The sequence below is a fragment of the Eufriesea mexicana genome, unplaced genomic scaffold (genome assembly GCF_001483705.2).
Source record: "Eufriesea mexicana isolate 0111107269 unplaced genomic scaffold, ASM148370v2 scaffold18551, whole genome shotgun sequence".
NCBI lineage: Eukaryota > Metazoa > Arthropoda > Insecta > Hymenoptera > Apidae > Eufriesea > Eufriesea mexicana.
The window spans coordinates 20,346-29,483 of record NW_016925820.1 but is presented as its reverse complement, the minus strand read 5'-3'; the positions used below and the strand labels follow the sequence as shown (position 1 = coordinate 29,483).

Genomic DNA, 9,138 nt, shown 5'->3' with positions numbered 1-9,138 from the left:
CTTTGCCACTGTAATGCTCTCGTACCGCGGAGTATGGAGCGCTTCGTCAGCAGAGCAATTAATTGAGAGGGGCATCCTTCAGAAGAAGGAACTGAAAATCATCTCAACTCGGACCCTCATAGGAGAATTGAGTGCCTTCTGGCGATTCAATAAAACGACCATGGCCATAACGAACACCTCAGATCGCACAAGGGTGGGACAGACGAGAGCAAGTGATTCGGGAGAACATGGTGCTGCCTGCCATACAGGCACAATGCAGATGGAGTTTTAGTGGGTAAACCCGCAAGAGGAGTCCCACACTGCCATAACACCTTTCAGGCGTGCATAAAGCATTTCTCCACCTATAAAAAAAAAAAAAAAAAAAGAGGTGTGTATGAGGTGTCGGGCCGGCTTGCCGGTATTAGTATCCGAGACCAGTCCTTTCGGATGAGCTTAGTTTAGCAAGTGGCAACCTTCTCGTTGGTTCCCGTCGTGAGTAACCTCTTCGGAGGCGCAACTGATAGTCACCTCTGCGCACAACTGTCTCGCGGACTGCCACCCTGCTCGACGGGAGAAATTTATGTCGGCACTCAAAGAAATAACAAAGCCTCGGATGACAATGTTTACCTTTCCGGTGGGACCTCAGGCTCATCCGGACCGACTACTGCTTCCGAGAAGCTTAAAATCGAACCCCAATGCCAATTTGAATACAGGATGCCTGGTTGTGGTCGAAATATTAAGACCAAGACCGGTAGAGGCGTGCACGAACAACGAGCCCACAAAAGGCTTGGTATGATGAAATAACGGTAGATAAGAACGAACATAAGAAGGCACCTTGGTGTGCAGAAGAGTCGGCGCTCCTGGCACGGCAGGAAGCCCAACTCACGCTTAATGACGTTAAATTCTTAAATCAAGCATCCATTTTCTTGTTCCCCAGCCGGACTCTTGAGTCCATAAAAGACCAGAGGAGGAACCAAAGCCATGAACAAAGAGTCCTGAATTATATAAAGGAACTCCGGGAAAGTATGCCGCCTGCTCTCCCTACCGACAGTTGCAAAGGAGAACAGGCTCCAACTGTCGAGAGCAGCGTGGGAGAGGCCGCTCCCCCTGCTATTGAGCGTCACGAAGACCTCGACGCTCATGGTGTCTTGGTTTCTTCTACACGTGAAGCATTCGAACGCCTGCCACCCCTGAGCGGGACTGCGTTTCACGCGGACCTGCTCGGGAGGATATGTGATCATGTCGGATCATAGAGTATCAGCAGGATCTCTGAAGAGGTTGAGATCTACCTCCTGAAGGTATTCCCACCAACTCCTGTGGAGAAAAAGCCATATCACAAAGTGCCAGACAGGGCGCTTGGAAGAAATGCCCGGCCAAGTGTCTAAGGGTCATCTCAAGAGTAAGAGTGAGGGCACACCACCTGCCCAGCTTGAGATGACCCGGTTCTGGCAGACTGTGATGACTGCTGAGCGGGATGTTTCCCCGCCGGTCGAGCCTGTCCGTCAAGCGATAGACGACCTATGGGCCGTAGTCAGGGCTGAAGAGGTCAGAGCTGCCCTACCGGCGCTTTCGACCTGTCCAGGCCCGGATGGTCTCACCTCCAGGCAGCTTAAAGCAGTCCCAATTCTCACCTTGGTGAGGATATTTAACCTGTTCCTGGTGGTTGGTAAACTGCCTAAGCACCTTCTGAGGGCCAAGACTACCCTGATCCCGAAGAGGGACGGTGCGGTGGACCCGGCAGACTATAGGCCCATAACGGTTACGTCTGTCTTGACCAGAACCTTCCATAAGATTCTGGCAAGGCGTTTGATGGAAAGGATTGAACTCGGCAGACGGCAAAAGGCTTTCATACCTAAAGACGGAGGTGCTGAAAATGTGTTCCTACTCGACATGATACTCAGATACCACCGACAAAATTTCAAGACCCTGTACATGGCCTCTATGGACATTGCGAAGGCCTTTGACTCGGTCTCGCATAGGACCATACAGGAGACTCTATTCATCATAGGGGTACCAAGCCCTATGAGAGAGTACTTAATGAACGTGTAGAGGAGAAGTCATACTACCTTGGCTCATGGCACATGGGAGTCAGCGGAGCTGCGTCCTGCCTGCGGAGTTAAACAGGGAGATCCCCTATCGCCCATCCTATTCAATATGGTGATGGATCGACTGCTACGGCGGTTACCATCGGAGATTGGGGTCGACATTGGAGGATGTCATTTCAGTGCGTTGGCTTTTGCCGACGACTTGATATTCTTCGCCCAGACACCTCGCGGCCTCCAGACCTCAATCGATGCAGCCGCTGACTTCCTGAAACAGTGCGGACTCACCGTTAACGCGGGAAAGTCCTTCACTGTTTCTATTCGAAATGTGCCTCACTTGAAAAAGTCGGTGGTCGATGGCAAGCAGGCGTTCACGTGCCTCTCCCGAAAACTACCAGCTCTCGGGAGAGAGGATGAATGGAGGTATCTTGGTATACCATTTACGCCCGAAGGACGATCATCTGTCCGACCCGAGGTCCAGTTGACGGCCGCATTGGAAAAATTGAGCAAAGCTCCACTCAAGCCCCAACAGCGCCTTTTTGCGCTTCGAACGATGGTGCTCCCAGGTCTGTATCATCTACTGACATTGGGCAACACCACGTTGAGCAGGCTGAACAAGATCGACAGCCTGACTCGGGCTGCGGTGAGGAAGTGGTTGAACCTCCCGCATGATGTGGTCAATGCTTATTTCCATGCCCAAGCCAAAGACGGCGGTCTCTCTGTTCCATCCATGCGGTGGCTCATGCCCCTTCATAGAAGGCTAAGGCTTGAGAAGTTGGCCAAACAACAACAAAAACCTGATGGATTTCTTTTACAAGAAATCCAGATGACGGTTCGGCGACTTACAGAGAACCGCAATGACTTAAACACCTTGGACAAGCTCGGGTAGCGTTGGGCCAGTATCCTTCATTCTTCGAACGACGGCCGTGGACTTAGAGAGTCTCGTAAGGTACCCCAGCAACACCTGTGGGTTACCGAGGGAAACCGCTTTTTAAGCGGAAAAGATTTCATCAACGCAATGAAATTACGAATTAATGCAATGCCGACTAGATCTCGTACCACCCGCGGTCGCGTAGGCGACCGCAGCTGTCGTGCTGGATGCAACGCAGTGGAAACTTTGAACCACGTGCTCCAGCAGTGCCATCGCACCCATAAGGCCCGTATCGAACGTCACAACGCGGTTCTCGCGTATGCGAAGCGGGCCATGGGTAAGCAATACGATAGTATTGTCGATGAGCCCCGTCTTAACACCGCTAAAGGTCTCTTGAAACCAGACCTCTTGGGCATAGTCGGGAAGACAGCTCATGTTCTCGACGCACAGGTTGTGTCAGAGCATGTTGACCTAGAGGTAGCGCATCAGACGAAGGTCGACAAATACCAACCCGTCGACGACGCCATCAAGCACCGATACGGCGTAACAACCGTATCGAGATCCACCATTACTCGCTCCTACCGTGGCATTTGGAGCGAGTCGTCTGCCAAAGACCTCGTTGCTCGTGGGATCCTCAGCACTAAGGAGTTGAAAATCATCTCAACTCGAGTCCTGGTGGGAGGACTCGGCTCATACTGGCGCTTCGACCGCACAACTACAATCAAACGGCATAACAATCGAAAAGGCATAGGGTAAGGAGGAAGCTTCGAGGAAGATGAATCCTGGTGCTGCCTGGCATAATACGAGGTGGGGTTCTAGTGGGTATGCTTTCGGGAGAGTCCCACTACGACCTATAGCTGGTGTGCGTAACGCATTTCTCCACCCTCAAAAAAAAAAAAAAGGGGGGGCGGCGAGGTGCACGCCGTTGGGGAGTGGCGACCCCACCTTACCCGAGCTATAGAGTTCTACCCTATGGACGGACATGCGCCACGACCGGACGGACGGACGGACTGTGGCGACTCTCGCCTCGGTGGAGAGAAAAGAAAGGTACATCGTACCTCAAGGCACACACGTGCCATAATTTATTTATTTTATAGACGTGTTGGAAAACCGATCCGGACCAACGGGGCCGGTATGCCTTTTTTCGTTATGAAATATAAAGCAAGAGGTGTTAGTTTCAAGTTAGGTCCCTAGCGGTCGCGAAAGCGATACGCTGGGGATCCTTGCCATCGGCGAATGAACAAAGCGATACGCCGGTGGCACTCGGACGGGCTAAACCGGCGTGTCGCCGAAACTTGGACGAGTGCCGCCGCGATCGACTTGGTCATAGAAACGGAGCGAAGGAAACATTAGTCAGAGGAGCACACCGAGGCGGGGTCGCCGACAATGACAGTCGGATTGATATAATGATGACGATCTGGCATGGCTTTGGTTATGAGATGGGCACAAAAGGAGCGAAAGACAATGGGTATAATTAAAAGTACCTTAACAATGGACGAAGGAGCCTCGGACACAGGAGTTCCCGGCCCTGGGACTCCTGTGGCGGATTCATCCGCTGTAGATCGGAAGGCCGTTGATGACGACCTTGGCAAATCCCCGACACACGACTCGGAAATTTACATTAATCTACCCCTTAGCGGGGTCATTAGTTGTGCGGCCTGTGCTCGTAGTAAGCGCTTCCTACAGGAAGGTCAATGGGCCGAGCATATGAGGTTGGCCCACCCAAAATACAAAGTATGGTGAAGATGTGCATTATGTGAGAAGGTTTTCGATAAATTGCACGGATGTAGGTGCCACATACCAAAATGCAAAGGCCCTAGACCTGAGAATAGCGAGGAGCACAAATGTCTGCTATGCGGAAGCGCCTTTAGTACCAAAATTGGTCTGTCCCAGCATAAACGATATATGCATTCTGGCATTAGGAACATAAAACGGGCAGAGACCGCAAAACCTAAGCCAGTCCGCACAACGAACAGAGCCACCGCATGGTCTAAGGAGGACATAGACCTCTTGATTACACGGAACGAAAGATTACGAAAGGAAAAATTTCCAAATGTAAAGACACGGGAATATATCCCGAATAAAATTTTAAAGCAAATCAGTGATAGGCGGAGGCTCCTACCCCCTAATGAAAATAAAGACGCTGATAAGAGCACCGGCTCTTCTTCCAATCACGAATCGGCCACAGAAGAGGCCCCAAGTCCACTTGGGGCCACAAACAACGACTGGAAAGTTGCAGTCATGAAAGAAATAAACTCAGAAACGTTAGAGGCACAAAATGACCTCTAGGAAATTGAAAAGATGATCATGGAAACGGCTAATGGGGGAGAGCCGGACTCTAATGGTATCGAGAATATACTACTATTAATAACTGAAAAATTAAGAGAGGGCTCTGCCGAAGGAACCGGCGGCAGGAGAGGCAAGAAGAGAACGAGTAAAAGACCTAGTAAAAAGGAAAGCGACCGCACTCGCCTCTCCAAATTTGAATATTCTCGATACCAAGAATTGTATAACAAATGCCCTCGAAAACTAGTAGATACGGCGGTCGCGCGTGTAGGTCTGGAAGCAGGGAAGCAAATGAAGCTTCGCGATAGAACCGACATCGAAGAGCTCTACGGAAAGCTGTGGGGAAGTCCTGGACCAACCACAGGTATTACGAAACTCGGAGGGGGCCCGAGTCAGCCTACACCGATAGAGGAGATATGGAAACCCATCTCCATAGTCGAACTAATCAATAAAATGAAAAAGATAAAATCCGATACAGCCCCCGGCGTCGACGGCATCCCCAAGAGCCACCTATGGAAAAAAGAAGCTCTGCACGTGCTAACTAAATTCTTAAATTTATTATTGCTTAATATCCAAAGCTCTTAACCGTTTGAGTGCCACGTGTCTTTGCTGTTTTCCCGTCCAAAAGTGCCAAGCGGCGCGATAGCGCTTGTCTTATTCCCTCTCCAAGAATGCCAAGGAGCGCTATTGCGCTGTTTTCAGATTTATACAGTAGCTGTAATTGTTTCAATTCATTGTTGTTCTGCCATCTTTCTGAGCGTAAGTACAGATTTATCAGCGTCTGGGTTGCGTCATATAATATAAGAATATAATTTAAATATTTTATTGCATATATAAAAGGTATGTACAGTAAAATTTTCACTATTTTTTTGTATTCTACAGTATAATTTTTTTATATTTTTATTTGATGCCCTTCAGCAATTAAATGCCTTCTAAACGTAAGACGAGCAATATAATAGAGGATTCGAATTACGATAGCGATGATAGTGAAGTTATTATTTTTAAAAGAAGAAGGATTAATGTTATCGACGATTCTGTTTCTGACAATAATATTCCTAATACTGGAGACATTTCAAAATATATCATGGTTACGGAAAATGAATACATTGACCAAGGCAATTCATTTCAATTCATTGAAATGTCGGGACCGCGATGCCGTTTATCTAATAGAGCCAAACCGATTGAATATTTTAATCTTTTTTTCACAAATTCTCTTTGGGCAATGATGGTTGAGGAAACAAACGAATATGCAGAAGAAATGTTATCAAAATCATGTGGATTTGGTGGACTGATAACTCTAGAATGGTAAATTGGTATCCTGTCACTATCCTGGAACTGAAGGCATTTGTAGCCGTACTATTGGAAATGGGGATAACAAATAGACCAACGATATATTCATATTGGACTGAAAGTTCTAGAGCAATTCCTTGGTTTAAGAAGATGTTCTCAAGGAACAGATTTCAAAATATTTTAAGATGTTTTCATATCGTTGATAATAAAAAATGTTTTCCACCGGGGCACGAAAAATATGATCCATGTGCTAAATTCAATCCGATTGTTGAGCACGCCAATCGGATCTTTCAAACATATTACACTCCACACAAAATGTTATCTATCGATGAGTCTTTAGTGGGAACACTGTGTCACTCCAGTATTACACAATATTTACCCAACAAGAAGCATCATAAATGGGGTATTAAGTTTTGGATGTTATGTGATGCAATATCAAAATATTGTGTAGCATTTTATTGTTATAAAGGTGCACAATCAAAGAATTCGCAAAATGGGCTTGGTTATGACGTTGTAACAAAATTATTGCAAAATGCTGATTGTTTAGATAAAGGATATCACGTATATGTTGACAATTATTTTACAAGCACTGCGTTAGCCAAATTTTTACATTGAAAAAATACTTATATAACGGGAAGAATCAGGAGAAATAGGAAAGATATCCCCAAGGAAGCTAAGGAATTAAAAGTTGGAGAAACGAAATATTTTCGCAATGCCGAGGTACTTCTATGTGCACATCGTGAAAAAAAGAGTTCAAAGAACCCCGTTTTGTTAATTTCTACAGAGGCATTGGCAGCGAATGTAACATTAATTCAAAATCGCTATGGAAGAGAAAGAGAAAAAACAAAACCACAGATTATCAATTCATATAATAATTATATGGGTGGTGTAGACGAATCGGACAAAATGTTATATACCTATCTGGACGAACGTCGTACAGTGAAGTATTGGAAAAAAGTGACCTTCGATATATTTACAAGAATGGTATTAAATTCGTATTTGTTGTACAAGGAAACTGTGGGAAGAGAAGCAATGTCACGACTTCAATATATATCGAATATTATTTCGGAAATAGAACATGAATGGTTAGGAAGAAGGGAAAATGAATGAAACATAAGGGGGAAAAAGGTATACGGACTAGAAAAACTACCAGGACGCAACTTGAGGCGTTGCGTAGTTTGCAGTACAAAAAACAGTACTATAAAAAGGTCTAGACTAATTTCTGTAGAATGTAAAAAGGTTTGCATGCATTATGCTTTGACAAGCATATTTGTGCATTTTAATTATATATTATATATTATAACTGAAATTAAAATTCGTTCTTTTACTAGTATCATTCATTACTTTTACCTAAAATGGAGTGGTAACCGTAAAGTCGGGCATCGACAAAAACCGAGCGTGTCGCGGTTATCGCTTTCGCAGCCTAGAGCGCTGGCACTGTTCGAGAGACAGAGGAGAAGCGCAAAATCGCTCCGTGGCACTCAAACGGTTAATCTGTGCGAGCGCGGTGTGGAGTACTGCAGAGCGAGACACCGCCATAACCCACATGAAGCATGCGAGCGACGCATGTCGCACCACTAGGTACGTCAAGATGTCGGACACCTACATCGCAATGATGCAAGGTGAGATGGAGGCACTGAATATAGAAGAGGAACTCGTTAAGAGTATACCGCTGCACGGCTACTTGAAATAATAGCACAAACCAAAAACAACGGTACAAGCATGTATGCCCATACGAAGAATTGCTCGGAGGCGGCCTTAGTGTTAGGATGCGTAGCCTTCCCATGTAATAGCTTACGAAAGGGCCGAAAAGTACCCCTCTATGGGGGCTTCAGTATCCCCAGCGAGGTGGGTGGAAATGGGAAGGTGGTTGTGGTGAATCAAAAAGGCCAAATTGAGCTCAATGGAGTGCTCTAGATGCTTACCACGCCATACTAACCTACGCTAGTGAGACCAATTCACTACACGAGTGCCGGGATGGCTACGCGTTAGCAGCAGCCTTGTATGTTTGTGACGGGATGCCTAATTTTAGCTTACCACGATCGCAGGGCCACATGGACATGTTCTCTCCCAGTATGCGGGTGATGGCCAATGAGTGGCTGGTACCTCCATGGGAGGTAAACCAATACTTGCTGCTAGGTGCACTGACTGTTACGAGGCAGGCCATATGTATGACAAAGGACATTATAGCTCATAATACTGCTAATGGCCGGAATGCAGCGTCAACTATCGCAGTTTCGGCAGGGGACATCACCAAGCGGCACCCCCTCTACGGGTGGGTTGCCAAGCATACCTTTGGCTCAGCATTCAACATAATGGCCGTTGTCGACTCGTTGCAAATAAACAGGGAGTGGCATTTGGGTGTGTTGAAGAACCTGTGGTATCTAGCTGTCGCTTGGTCTAAGGTGAAGGATGGGCCCATCTTGTCTGGTAGCTTTGACCACTGTATGAGATCTGGGCAGTGGCATGCCCCGAACAAGTTAATGTACCTAGCTGAAGAAACAGCTCGCATAACTGTGGCCACCTATACTCTGTTACGTGTATTTCGCGATCCAACTCGGGATGAATTGCATCCACCAAACCTGAGTGCAGAGGTGAATTGGGACGTCGTCGTCTTAGTACGCTATTTCGCGGGGTTGGTTGAAGATCCAATAAAGATATTGCCCATTG

General features: G+C 46.9%; 1 pseudogene; it reads left to right on the top strand.

Moving 5' to 3' along the window:
- Positions 1 to 6,103: 6,103 nt before the first annotated feature.
- Positions 6,104 to 7,578, top strand: LOC108554316 (piggyBac transposable element-derived protein 4-like; annotated as a pseudogene).
- Positions 7,579 to 9,138: the final 1,560 nt, after the last annotated feature.